The sequence below is a fragment of the Sciurus carolinensis genome, chromosome 13 (genome assembly GCF_902686445.1).
Source record: "Sciurus carolinensis chromosome 13, mSciCar1.2, whole genome shotgun sequence".
In the NCBI taxonomy this organism is placed as follows: Eukaryota; Metazoa; Chordata; class Mammalia; order Rodentia; family Sciuridae; genus Sciurus; species Sciurus carolinensis.
The window spans coordinates 79,125,025-79,139,058 of NC_062225.1; the positions used below are offsets into that span (position 1 = coordinate 79,125,025).

Here is a 14,034-nt window from a genome sequence, read left to right on the forward strand (position 1 = left end):
ATACCGGTAAAGATATTGCATGTCAAGAAAGCAATTTTAATCCTGGGAGTCACCCTTAGCATTTTAAAAGCTTGTTCCTTGCTTAGGTTTGTGTTGCACAGGTGACTCTTCACCATGTGACCTGGAGCGTTAGTGTATGGTTGAAGAAATTCTGGCCAGGAATCCTGTTAAAAATACAAGGATAAATGTTTTTAATTGGTTAGTAAGTTTCTGTACTTACTCATCTACTGTGCTTTCTGCTTTTAAAAAACGATTTATTTCATCAGCACCTCATAAATGATGGTGTTTCCCTCGTATCAAGAATGTCTTTCAAATTCCAATTTTTGGTGAAATTGAGTTGTGTAGATATGTTCAGTTTTGGTTTTGATCTGATGTTTTTGAGGGCAGTTATTTAATACACAGAAAAAGTTATATTAATTCACAAATTAAACTTATAATTCAGAAACCTTAGACTAAGTTCAGGTTTTTTTTCTCCTAAGTTTAGTTTTCTTAATCCGTGCATAAGTCTAGCTATTTTTACCTTCCAGGTAGATTTGCCATTAACATGTAAACCTTTTCAAACAATTTTAGTGGTTTAGTTTTAACATAGTCTCCTTAATTTGTCTAGGGTCCACAATTCCCTTAAATGTTTCAATATTCAGTAAGATTTCAAAGTAACTTTTTAAAGAATCCTAAATTAAATACATTTAAATTGATTTTACAAAGCTAAATTTTCTTAGGCATTATAAATGTATAAAACTCAGTCAATACAGATACAATATTTGAATTTTATTTTTCTTAAATCTTCCATACTTGTTTATAAGTCTTTCTTAATAATTTGTCTTCCTGAATATGTACTTATCCAAGTTAGTGAAAGTATTTACGAGCCGAAATTTGGGCCAGATTACTGGATTAACATCCAGAACCAGTCTTTGTGACCAGACTGCCTCTTCTTTTTGCTTTCCTGGTGCTGGAGATGGAACCCAGGGTCTTCCTTGCACATGCTGGGCCAGACCTCTACCTTTGAGCTACATCCCAACCCTGTCTCCTTTTTAAAATTATGAAGTCACTAACAAGTCTTCATAATTTTAAATGGAGGTTGGTTCCTATCTCCTGAACTCAGGTTTTTGTATTTTGTAGTTTAAAGAGTTCATTGAGTTTCTAGGATATGAAAATATTCTGTATTTTTTTTTCTATTCTTAAAATTTGTGGATATTTAAAATATAGTATCTGAATATTCAAATCTCACATGACTTTGTTTAACTTGAATTCACAGCTTGAGGCCATTTTGCTAACAGGTGTGATTAAGATAAAAATTGTACTTCTAGCTGGGCAAATTGATTTGTGACCTATTAAATAAGTTTCTTGCTGTTTTTAAAAAGGCACAAAAAGTCTGACTTGCTCCTATTATCCTTCCTCCTCATTCTTCCATTTGTTGAATTTTAAAGAGGGAACTGATCAAGTATGACTTGACCCTTCCTCCCTTTCTTTTTGGGAGTCTGTCCCTGCAGAAAACAAGAGATAAGACTCCCTTTTTCTAGAGGAGAGGACAGTAGGTGTCCGGTGCTACTTGTTATTGGGTTAGAGTAATTAGGCAGTATGGTGTTAGGGAACCCACTTGGCCTACACCTAACTTTGCCTTCCATTGTGGTTTTATCTGGAGTAAAGGAGATGCTTGTATTACCCTCAGTCTTTTACTGGGTTCTGAATTCTGGCATGGTAGAAAAAGGTTTCCTCAAATTCTATTATTCAGAAGCGAATATTTTATTAGTGATTTTTATCTTTGAGAGCATATAGACAAAACAGTTTTCATTTAAAACTTTGTGCTTTGGGAGTCGAAAAGTGAATTTATGGAGAGAGATTTTTCAAGCTTTTCCAGTAAAACAGTATAAGAAGGTGTGTGATAAATGAATTAGCTTCTTAGAGTTTCAGGTAGCAGTGTGTTTAGAGACAAAGTTAATAAAATTTTAAGTGATTTTTTTTTCTTTCATTAACTCAAAAATTGAACTTCTTTATAAAAGGAAAATTAAGATCTGGCATAATTAACAAGTATCACCTTCTAGAGAGTGATTTTTTAATTATTTTATTTTATTTTGGGGGTAGAGTACTGGGGATTGAATTCAGGGGCACTCAACCACTGAGCCACATCCCCAACCCTGTAATCCTACTGATTTTCAGGTTACACATCTCTGATTTTCACTTAAATTTCTTATTCTATCACTTATGGAAGGACAAAAGACATGAGAATACTAAGAAACATCCTCATGTGCACACCTTATGTGCATATTATTATATCTCCAAATACAAAAAAGGAATTATTATGAAATGTGAAAGGAAAAAAGGAATAGTTGTTGAGTTGATGTTTTGATTTAATGCAAATGGGATAGAGGAAAAGAAGGACTTTATCACCTACTTGGGCAGAATATGTTTGAAACACAGTAACCTTGAAAAAATTTGCTAGAAGAGAGTTGGTGGAATTGGCTATACAATGATACTATAAACTTTTAACTAACAATGTCTAGGGTAATAGAACTTGTTAATTGACACTCAACATATATAATGTAGTGGAATGGGAAAGAAGGGAAGGAGTGTGTGTGTGTGTGTGTGTGTGTGTGTTCATTCCTGAAAACACTGATAAATATGTAGAGGTCTTGGTTTGAGGATAGATCTTTGATTTCTGTTTCAGTGGTAGACATGTCAAGAATATGAATTGTAGATTTTAATCTGATCCCTGATTTTTAGGCATTGTTTCTGAAAGACTTATTAGGGATCAACCAGATAGTCTTCACTAAGCACAATTGGTTTTACCCATTCAGGTGTTAAAGAAGGTAAATGAGCAGTAGAGACCTTTATTGGGCAGTCAAATGAAGCAGATTGTAGGTAGAGAAAATATGTTTGATTTTTGTCAATCATCAGAAAAACTATATACAGAGAGCCAGGCACCTGTAATCCCAGTGGCTCAGGAGACTGAGGCAGTGGGATCTGAGTTCATAGCTAGCCTCAGCAAAAGTGAGGCACAAAACAACTCAGTGAGACCCTGTCTCTAAATAAAATACAAAAAAGGGCTGGGGATGTGATTCTGTGGTCGAATGCCTCTGAGTTCAATCCTCAGTTCCAGTGAAAAAAACTATGTACAGAGAAGGAGATGACTTGAATATCTCCTTAGTATTTTACCAGTACTGTCAGTGTATGTAATTAAATGCAGAGCATTTAAATTTTCTGTGATGAAACCTGAATCTTTAATACCAATTCAACATGAACAGTTAAGTTTTGAAGTTAAGAGAGGAATGATGGCTCCAGGTTTTACCTGCATTTCTTTTTTCGTGTACAAGGGATTGAACCCAGAAGCACTTATACAGGGATCTACTTTCCCAGCCCCTTCCCCACCACCTTTTTTTTTTTTAAATTTTAAGACAGGGCCTTCTTGTTTAAGGGCCCTGCTAAATTGCTGAGGCTAGCCTTGAATTTGTAATCCTGCCTCAGCCTCCTGAATTGCTGGTGTTCCAAGTGTGGGCTTCCATGCCCAGTTCATTTAATTTCTAAATTACATGAATTTTACATCAGCAAAAATAGAAGTATTCTAGGCTCTTGCTAAAGATAAATGGGCAATTTTTATCAGAATTCTTACTGAGAAAATATTCATGGAGTATTGTTTGAAGAGCATTCAGTCCGTTTGTCTGAATATTGTTAAGTTGTGTCTTTTCATCAGGATAGACTACCAGAATCCTGCACACATTTTTAAGGTGACAGGCCTGTCTTGTGCCAGACTGTCCTTAGATGTTGGTGATAAAAATATGGTCCTTGATTTTGAGGAATTTACAGTAAAGTGTAGAGAAAGAAAATTAAGCTCTTAATTAGTGCAGTACACTATGTGTAGAGGTTACTTTAGTCAAAAGATGAATGAAAAGGCATTCCCCCTGATGGGGGAAAATAACAGGAGTTTAAAGTGCGGATATGTAAGGAGAATTGGCAAAAGGTGTGATATAGAGTGATGGGAGCCCATCAGAATGAAGGGCTTCATCTGAAGACTTTGGAAATCAGGGTTTCATTTAGGAAGATTTAGACCATATTCTCCTTTAACTCATTTACATATGAGTTAACTATGGAATTTCCTTCCTTGGATTATGTTGGGAGTTAGGTGTATAACTTTCTTGAGGGACTAAGATAAGAATAGTTATATTATGAAACCTTGCATCTGTTATGGGAATGTTGAAGGTATTTTCTATTTACAACTCTTCCTTCTATAATACCCCATACAGGATGGGGGTGGGGTTATGGCTCAGTGGTGGAGCACTCACTTAGCATGTGTGGGGCTCTGTGTTTGATTGTCGGCACCACATATAAATATGTAAAAATAAATGTCCATCAACAACTAAAAAATATTTAAAAAGAAATTTGTTTTAGCGCTTAACGCTAGGAATAAATTTGCCTTTATGGAATTGGTTTGATTTCTTTTTACGAATAAGGTCGTATATAATCTGTGTTTTTTCTCCTTTTATCTTGTATCATCAGAAGTAAGATAGTGAATTTAGAGTTTATATTCCACTTTTGTTATTCGGTGTCTGTTTTGTGTCAGGCACAGTGGCGCATACTTGTAATCCCAAAAATTCAGGAGCCCCAGGCAGGAGGATCTCAATTCAAAGATAACCTCAGCAACTTAGTATCTACTTTGTTTTATTGTGTATATTTCCTGTGAGGAAGTCATGTAAATATTTCTGTTAAAATGAAGAGAGTAACTTTTACTTAAATTATATTCTTTTTATACGACAGATCCTTTAAAAATATGTATGTATATATAGTTTGATACTTAATTTTGAAAATAACCTAGGTTCATTTGGTTTCTCTTTTCAGACAGTGCTATCTAGGTGTTTGTTGTTGCTGGTGTTTTCTGGAACTGGGAATTGAACCCAGGACCTTACATGTGCTGGGCAAGTGCTTTACCACCCAATTACATCCCCAGCCCTTTTTGTTTCTAAGCAATACCTTTCCTTTTTTTAAACTTAAGTATCTTTAGAAAACTGGTTTGATTATCTCACTTAAAGTTATTGGGAAACAAATGATTGCAAACTCAAGACTTAATTTGAATACGTGAGGAACTTTAAAAATAAAAATTTGTACTGGGCACAGTGGCTCATGCCTGTGATTCCAGCTGTCTTGGCAAGAAAATTCCAACTTTGAGGCCAATGTGGTCAACTTAGCAAGACCCTGTCTCAAAATAGAATAAAAAGGGGTGAACGTATAGTATAGCTCAGTGGCAGAGCACTTGCCTAGTGTGTGAGAGACCCTGAGTTCAATCTCTAGTATTGTCTAAAACAAACAAACCAAAAAAAAAAAATTAATTTATGCTCATCACCTAAAACATTCTTCTTAATTCAAAGATTTGTATACCCTGTGTATTCTTAAACTATTCATAAGTCATAGTAAACATTTTAAAGCCGTTAGCTGTCACAAGTTAGGAATTTATTTATAGACAAAAGTTGAAAGTTCTACCAGTCTACATGAGAAAGTTGAGATATGTTTACTTAGGTCACATTCATTTTTCTATAAGTTGCCTTGGAAATACTACTTAAAGTTTTTTTGTGTGTGTGTTGACATTTACATAAAGAGTTAAGATGATCCTGGGGGGTAAAGTTAAAACATTTGTAATTGGAGGCCTTCTTAGAACCTTTACTGTGGTAACAGTGACTGGGAGATTGAGCATGCGCTCAGCTTGCCAAAGAGCTAGGGATACAGGAGAACAGCATATTTTAAAGGTATTGGACAAGGAACCTCAGAGAATTTTGGAGAAAATTGAGTTGGTGCCAGGCGCAATGGTATACATCTGTAATCCAGCTGCTTGGGAGGCTGAGGCAGGAGGAACTCAAGTTCAAAGTCAGCCTTAGCAACTTAAGCACTATGTGACTTAGCAAGATCCTGTCTTAGAATAAAAAATTTAGGTACCAAAAAGCAAAAAAAAAAAAAAACAGTTGGTGAATAAGGATCATGCTTTGAAAAATTCTAAAGAGAGCATCCTTTTAAAACTATTAAAGGGCTAGGGTTGTGACTCAGCCTTGCACATGTGAGGCACTGGGTTTGATCCTCAGCACCACATAAAAATAAATAAATTAAAGGTATTGTGCCCATCTATAACTAAAAAGAAATTAAAAAAAAAAACATATTAAAGTGTAGAGCATTTACCAATAGCACAGAAAGGTCCTAGGTTTGATCCCCATCATTGCTGGTGAGTAGGGGGCATGCATTTTAGTCTGCTGCTTAAAGTGGTTTTTATTTTTTTCCATTTACCTCTGACCATCCATTCAAATGATTTACTTCAGTTTCAGTTACAACCTGATTAATATTGCTTAAGTTATTTTTCTTTGGTTCTGTGTTTTAATTGATAATATGTAACCGTTGCTAGATGGCCATGAGACAAGTCTTCACTTGTTAGGCATTCAACCTGGTACTAATAGGAACTAAAAATAGCACAAGATTTCTTGTACTCTGTTAGATGATAAAACCCCCAAACTATAGTGCTTGTAAGCTTTGTTTATATAGGACATTTTTCCAAAAAATTTTTTATAAATTAATAAGCCTTACAACACAGAAATACAGAGATAAAGCCAGCAGTCTTCTCCTTTATCAAAGTTGAATTAGGTATTTCTTCATATTCACACAAACATACATAGTTATATATTGTCCCTCTCCCTTTTTTGAATTAAAATGGGATTCTATACGTATCAGCCAACTTAGTATTTTTACTTAACATCATGGACTTTAAAAATATTAGTACATGTATCTTTTTTTCTTTTTTTGGTATCAGGGTTTGAACCCAGAGGCACTTAGCCACTGAGCCGCATCCCCAGCACCCCCCACCTGATTTAATAACTTTATTTTTATTTAGGGATGGAGTTTCACTGAATTATGTAGTACCTCACCAAGTTGCTGAGGCTGACTTTGAACTTGTGATCCTCCTGCCTCAGCCTCCCAAACCCTGGATTACAGTCCTGTGCCATTGAATATTAATACGTATGACTTTAGTAACAACTCTTAGTGCATGACCTTTTGTTGTTAAAAATCATTTTTCTGTTGTTGCATTTAGTTTGTTCAGTGTCTGTTTTTGAACCATAGAAGCACTGATGCAATAAATATTCTTATGTAATAGTTAAGTCTGTTATGTCGATGCTGCTGTTTGTGTGAGGTGAACTCCCAGAAGAGAAACTTTTGGGTCAAAGGATCTTATATTGATTTTAAATAAACAAGAAATGTTAAACTGTTGTGGTGGGTCATTAATACTTTAGGAAGCAATGTATTACCTCACTTGGTCTTTGATAACCAACCTGTGAGGGAGGTTATTCCTCTTTGCAAATCTGGAAATATGATTAGATAGAAGTAATCCGAGTTCATTCTGCCAGAGACAGCCTTGCAACTATAATCTACATCTTTTGATTCTGGTTTCTTTTATATCATGAGGAAAGATACAAACATTTTTTTAGTTGAAAAACTGCAAGGTTGTGGATATATTGCTTAACCATGTAGTGATGTATGAGGGTCACAACCCTTACAGGAAAACATCACTTGGGGAGCTTTAAAAAAAAATCAAAATGTCTATGCCTGTCTCCCTATCCAGACTAATTTATACATCAACCTTGGGCAGGTGGGATTTCAGCATCTGTCGGTTTTAAAAAGCCTATCAACCTAGATTCTGATGCACTGTGAGGGTTTGAGAATAAGTGATCTTAAAATTGGAGTATTTGTAATTCTTGAGGGGCCCATGAAAAGTTTGAAAATGTCTGCATTCTGGGAATCAGTTACAGACCCTTACCCTATGTATTAAGAAAGCTATAATTTTGATCCATCCCAGATCTTACTATGGTGTTTGACCCCAGATTCTTAAACTTTCTAGGCACCAAAAGGTTAGCTTTCTTTAGTTATTAATCCTGTCTTATGTGCATTGCTGTTAGAAGTGAAACAAAACATCAGAACTGGAGTGTTTTGGCCTCCATTGATATCTTCTGAATTCAGATCAGTGATAGCTGTGGGTACTAGGAGTAATGATAAAATTTTTAAACATTTGCCTCTTCCTTCCCTGATCTGTCTTCAGAGTTCAGAAGTATGTAAAGCACATATATCATGACATACTGTCAAATATGTTTGGGTTTAAATGTATGATTTGTTTGACTTCATTGCAGTTTGCAGAATGTAACAAAAGAGAAGGGCAGAATTAATCAGGATGTAACTATTGCTTAAAATTAGGTGATGAGAGAATGTTTAGATCTGCAGTCTGGGTTTTGCTTTGTTAAAACCCAGTTGTTTTGAAGGTGTGCCTAGAGATATTTATGATATAATATGTACTGAGTATACGTGTACATTCTTTTATATTGCCTCTAAAACTGTTGGAAACTTACAAATAAAACTCAATGACTTAAAATCAGCATACTACAGTGGTACAGCCAGATCAGTGTTTATAGCAGCAATAGCAAAACTATGGAACCAACCTAGACGCCCTTCAACAGATGAACGGATAAAGAAAATGTGGCATACACACACACAGTGGAATATTACTCAGCCTTAAAGAAGAATGAGATTATGGCATTTGCAAGTAAATGAAACTGGACAAGATCATGCTAAGTGAAATAAACCAATCCCAAATAACCAAGGCCGAATGTTTTCTCTGATAAGCGGATGCCGATCCATGGTGGGGAGTGGGTAGGGAAGAATGAAGGAATTTTTAATTGTACAGAGGGTAGTGAGAGGAAGTGTGGGGCGGGTGGTAGATTGAGACAGATGTTATTACCCTATATACATGTATGAAAAAAAATTTTTTAAAAAGAAAAAAAACTTAATGAGAATATTTTTTAAGTGATACTTTATTGAAGAGATTTTTCTGTCCTTTACAAGTCATGATACATGGTGTGTGTGTGTATGAATATGAATGAACATATATATATTATGAAAAATCTGATCTTCACACATGGTAGTAAACATAGATATTCCTTTGAGAGAAACTGTAGAAGTCACTTGGTTATAGTGCTCAGATGTGGCATTTGTGTACATATGCACGTTTGTCCTGTTTTTAGACAGATGGATTGATTGATTTTTTTTTTTTTTTTTTTTTTTTTTGATGGTACTGTGGATTGAACCCAGGACCTCATCTGTGATAGGTAGGCATTCTACCACTGAGCTACATCTCTAGTCTTTTTTAAATTTTACTTTTGAGGCAGGGCCTTATAAATTGCCCAGGCTAACTTGGGATCCTCCTTCCTAAGTAGCTGAAATTACATACTTAGGCCCTCATGCTCAGCTTCCTGAAATATTTTTATCATTTTCCATCCATCCCAGTAATAACACCCTTAGTATCCTTTCTTTTGGCCTCCCCTAATAACTGTTTGAGCCAAACTTTGAAGGATTTGTGGGATTTTCAAATAAAGAGATAAATAGTAAAGAGCTGTCCAGTGACTGGTATAGTGTAAATTAAAGATAGGGAGAAAGTTCTTAACCAACTATGTGATGGTTTGTGGTTGTTTGGGAAAGTGCAGGAGACTTTTGGAGTCTTGATAGTGTTGAAACCTTTGTCATTTGTAGCTTTGTCTATTAGGGTTGGGAAATGACCACAATTACCTTATTTGTAAAGTAGGAATACAGTACCTGATTTGCTGGATAGTATGAGAATTAGGTAATAAAGTGTCTGGTGTGATCTCTTGACTTTAAATTGAGTGCATAATATGTTCTTTTGTTATTTTCTTTGAGAGAAAATGGTCTTTTTACAAATTAGTCCCCCAAAACAGTTCGTACTCATTTGGAAATCAGTTTTTAGGGGAAAGTTTCACATACTTGTAAGAAATATGACTGAGAAAGAAATAAGTAAAATTAAATTCATAGAACAGCTTGGATACTGAGCTAGTTAACATGGAGGAAAGTAATCCCCTTGGCAAGCTGCAGTTATTAGTGTTTTGTGTTTAAAATAAAAAATAAAGGTGAGTGTTGTCCAAATTGTGTACCTATCCTTCAAGACCCAGTGTAAATACTTCGTTCATATGTTCTTCATGGTCCTTCTGCTGCATGTGATTTTCTTTGTTGTGAAAATTTTCAAACATAGAAGTGGAGAAAATAGTAAGAGTGAACCTTTGGATATCTATCATCCATATTCAACATTGTGCAAAATGTTTATATCCATGTTTTACTTTTTTAAAGGAGTATGTATTTTTCAATATTAAAGGAGTATTTAAGAACATAAGTTCTATTACTTATAATGAGGTCTTAGGGAAATACAATCCTCTGGACTGGAATAAGACATTAGAATATTGGAGCTAAGGGGATTTCTGATTTCTCGGAATCTATGTTGATGACATGATGTTATGCCAAATTGCATTCAAAACATAAAAGTTGACTTATCTTTTATACAGTTGAGTAATAATACTGTGGGCTCCCCATCCCCCATAGTGTTTTTTGACTTGCTAGTGAAATGAAGTACATAAATAAGTAGAAAATGTAAAAACTGGTGATGGGGCTCTGCCAGCTAAGTGTTAGTTAACTTTGTGTTACTGCAGCAAAATAACTTGTGATAATCACCCTAAAGGAAAGGTTTGTTTGGGCTCATGGTTTTAAAGGTTTCAGTCTGATCAGTTGACCCTGTTTCATTTGGGTATGTGGCAAGGCAAGAGGACATCATGACATGAATGTATGGCAGAGGAAACTGCTCACCTCATAGCAGCCAGTAAGTTCACCTTAGGGCAGCCTAGAAGAGAAGCAAAGAGAAGAGAAGATCCAGTGGTCTTAATATACTCTTCAGGAGTATGCCCCCAGTGAACTAACTTCTTCCACTAGAAGAAGGTTTCAACACTTCCCCAAAACCCCACATGGGCCAGAGAATCAAGCCTTTAACACTCGGGCCTTTGGGGGAATTTTCCAGATTGAAATTGTAGATTATTTTTGTTTTTATTTTTTGAGACAGGGTCTTGCTAAGTTGCTGAGATTGGTCTCAAACTTGGAATCCTCCTGTTTCAACCTCTTAGCTGGGATTACAGGCATGCACCATTGCACCTGGCTCTGAATGATAAATAAGGGTCTGTTATAAATACCTGAATGGGATTTAGGCTTGCCTTTCTCACATAATTATGAATTACTAAATTAAGTTGATTTTTGTTGGCAGATTTGCAAAAAAGTTATTTAACATGATGGGAAGAAAGTTTTCTTTAGGACTTTAGTAGTGGATGCCACTAATGTTCAATGGTTAGGTTCATTAAAAACTGTCCAAGGAGGATAACTGCCAAGAATATGTCATAAGCAGCTTGTCGCTCAGTTTACTTCTATTTATGTTCATCAGTTAGGTTTTTATGTAATTTTGTTGTTTTTGTAATTGATATAAAAGGTAACTGCAACTCTAGGAATAGAGGATCAGTTGGAAACTAGTGCCAATGGGAAGTTGCACTTACTAATCACTGGTGTTAGTAAATGTCTTCAGCAGTTCAAAAGATTTAAGGAAGAGTATTGTTTATTGTCTTTCTACTAAAGTGAACCTTGTGTATTAAATGTACAAAGCAATTTATACATAGTCACTGTCCAGATATGAGTTGGTTTCATGATCTAAATTCAAATTTTATAAATAGCTGAAATTTTTAAGTTCTTTATATATTGAACATTTAGAAGGCTAGTCCTTTTGACTTCAGTTTAATTTCTATCTTTACCTTACAGTATAACTAATTATATAGGAATATGAAAATATGATTATTATGTGGTAGAGTGTTTTGATACCATTTATTGTGACTCTAAATGCTTTCCTCACTTACCAGCTAATTTTTATGGTAGGCATATGGTGAAAAATTGAATTAGATGACAGAAAAATTAATTTTTTCAGTGATATGATGTTAATGCACCTTCTTGATTCTTTACACAAGTTATTTGTAAACCATTTGGATTTTGCTTTAGTAAGTATGCAAACCATCACAGGACTTAAACAAGTTGTTATTTGAGATGCTTTTTCTTACATAATCAGTAATAATCTGCCTACAAATAAATTAGCTAATGTTTTTAAAGTTTAGACTGAGTGAACTAAGACACTGTCGTTTCTTGTGGTGAGAAACAATCTAGAATCTCAAAAAACTTTTCAGATTTACCTCAAGATTGTGCTGGGTCTTGATCATAGAAAAGTTTCTATGATAGCAAAATCTTATTATTCATTAGAAGAAATAGAATGGGAGAATCTCAAGCTTTAATGACACAAGTAATAAGTTGAAGACAGTTTACACTCTCAAATAGTGTAGTGTGTCATAACTCTTGAATACATTTTGTTCTAATGAATGGTTAATTCAACATCGTATAAACAGTTACTAGAAAAGTTCTGTTGCTTGTTAGAAAAAAAGATTTGTCTCCCTAAGATCAGCCATTCACCTTGTAAAGTCATTAAATTCATATCCAGATTCTAACTTTGTCATTCAGTGATACCAACATTTGTAGTTGCTTAAGAGACAGAAGATTGACATTTCATTTAAAAAAATTTTTGAGTACCACTTAATGGCAAATATGTTCCCTCCCCCTTTCAATTTTATTATTGTCAATATGGAGGTTATTATAGAAGTGTTTTATTCCTGTCCTGCTGACTTGCGCACATTTTCTTCCTCATGATTGAAATACATAGTAACACTTTAAACTGAAAAGCTAAGTTTAAGAGCTACTGTGTAGGGAATGCTGGAGTATTTATTTAAAATTTTAAAGTCATATACCCTGGCCATTGAAAGTAATAAAATCACCTCCATTTAGATGAAATCTGAAATTCTCATTCATTATAAGAAAAAAATATTTTAGGGGTATTACAAATTAAAAAGTTTAAAATGAAGCCCTGATATTTGACTTTGGCTTAGATAACACTCAGGGATAACACTCCTGTGTGTCTGGATCATGTACAGCCATCTGTGATTGTGCCATAGTGAGCTATGGGTCCTATGTCAATCCTAACATGCTCTCCTGTGTAGTATTTAAAAACAAAACTATTGCTCCTAAATTAGTTACTCTCAGAATTCATTTTAGTAATTGCTCCTCAGGAAGCTGGTGGTACCTATCTGTAAAATAAAAGACAGTTTTGGGACTAGTGACTGAAACTCAGACTTATTGATATCTGAGGTTGGTCTAGCATCACGATCTGACCTAGCACTCCATTTAATTTCATTTTAGCTGCTGTGGATACCAGTAATTTTTTTGCTTTTATCCTGTTGGTTTGCATTTCCTTAAGTATCCAGTGACCCAGTTCCCTGGAAGTTTGATCTCTCTCTGAATTCTATTGAGAATTCTTAACCTTTAGTAACTAAGTACAGAGCAGCTGTTGCTTTCATACCATGGAGCCACCTAGGAATCAAAAGTTTCTCACTCTTCAGCCTTTTATCTTTTCTTCTCCCAAACCACACGTTTCTTCTGTAAGCCACAGTTGTGCTTTCAAGTCCACTTCTACACCAATGTAGAAGCTGTAGAGGGAAAACCACATTCAGTTTCTCCTGCTATACTCTCACAAGACAGAACGTATCTGTGACCCCCACATATATGGGGGCATTTCCCCACACATCAAGTAATCAATTCTGCAGAGGATTCTTTAGTAGTTACCAGCTGTCTGTACTGAGTTTGAATGCTATATTCAAACGATATCTCCATATCCCACAAGGGCTCAGTCCCATAAGAATGTCCCCCACTTCTTACATCAGTCACTTATTCTTCTGACCAGCCAACTCTAAATCGGAGGTTTTCTTGACCCTCTCCTTTGGTTTTATTAATTTGCCAGAACAGCTTTCAGAACTGAGAAAACACTTCATTATTCATCTATTATAAAGAATATTATCAAGAATTCAGGTGAACCAGATGGAAAAGATGCATAGGGCAAGGTAAGGGAGAGAGTGTCAGAATTTCATGCATTTTCCCTAGACAAGCCATTTTAGGTAAGTATGTATCTCCTATATATTCCTGTATCCAATATTGTTGAGATGTAGTGAAGATGAGAGGTATGAGGAAGTTACAAGAATGAAAAATAGCAGTCACTGTTTTCTTATGATCCCCATCAAACCTTAAGCAATATTTGGGCATGTGACCCCCTGA

The 14,034-nt window shown here is 35.2% G+C and overlaps 1 protein-coding gene across 6 annotated transcripts in view; it reads left to right on the plus strand.

The window, feature by feature from the left end:
• Positions 1-14,034, plus strand: part of Pum2 (pumilio RNA binding family member 2) — an 84,624-nt gene that overhangs the window by 1,016 nt on the left and 69,574 nt on the right. The window lies entirely within an intron of this gene.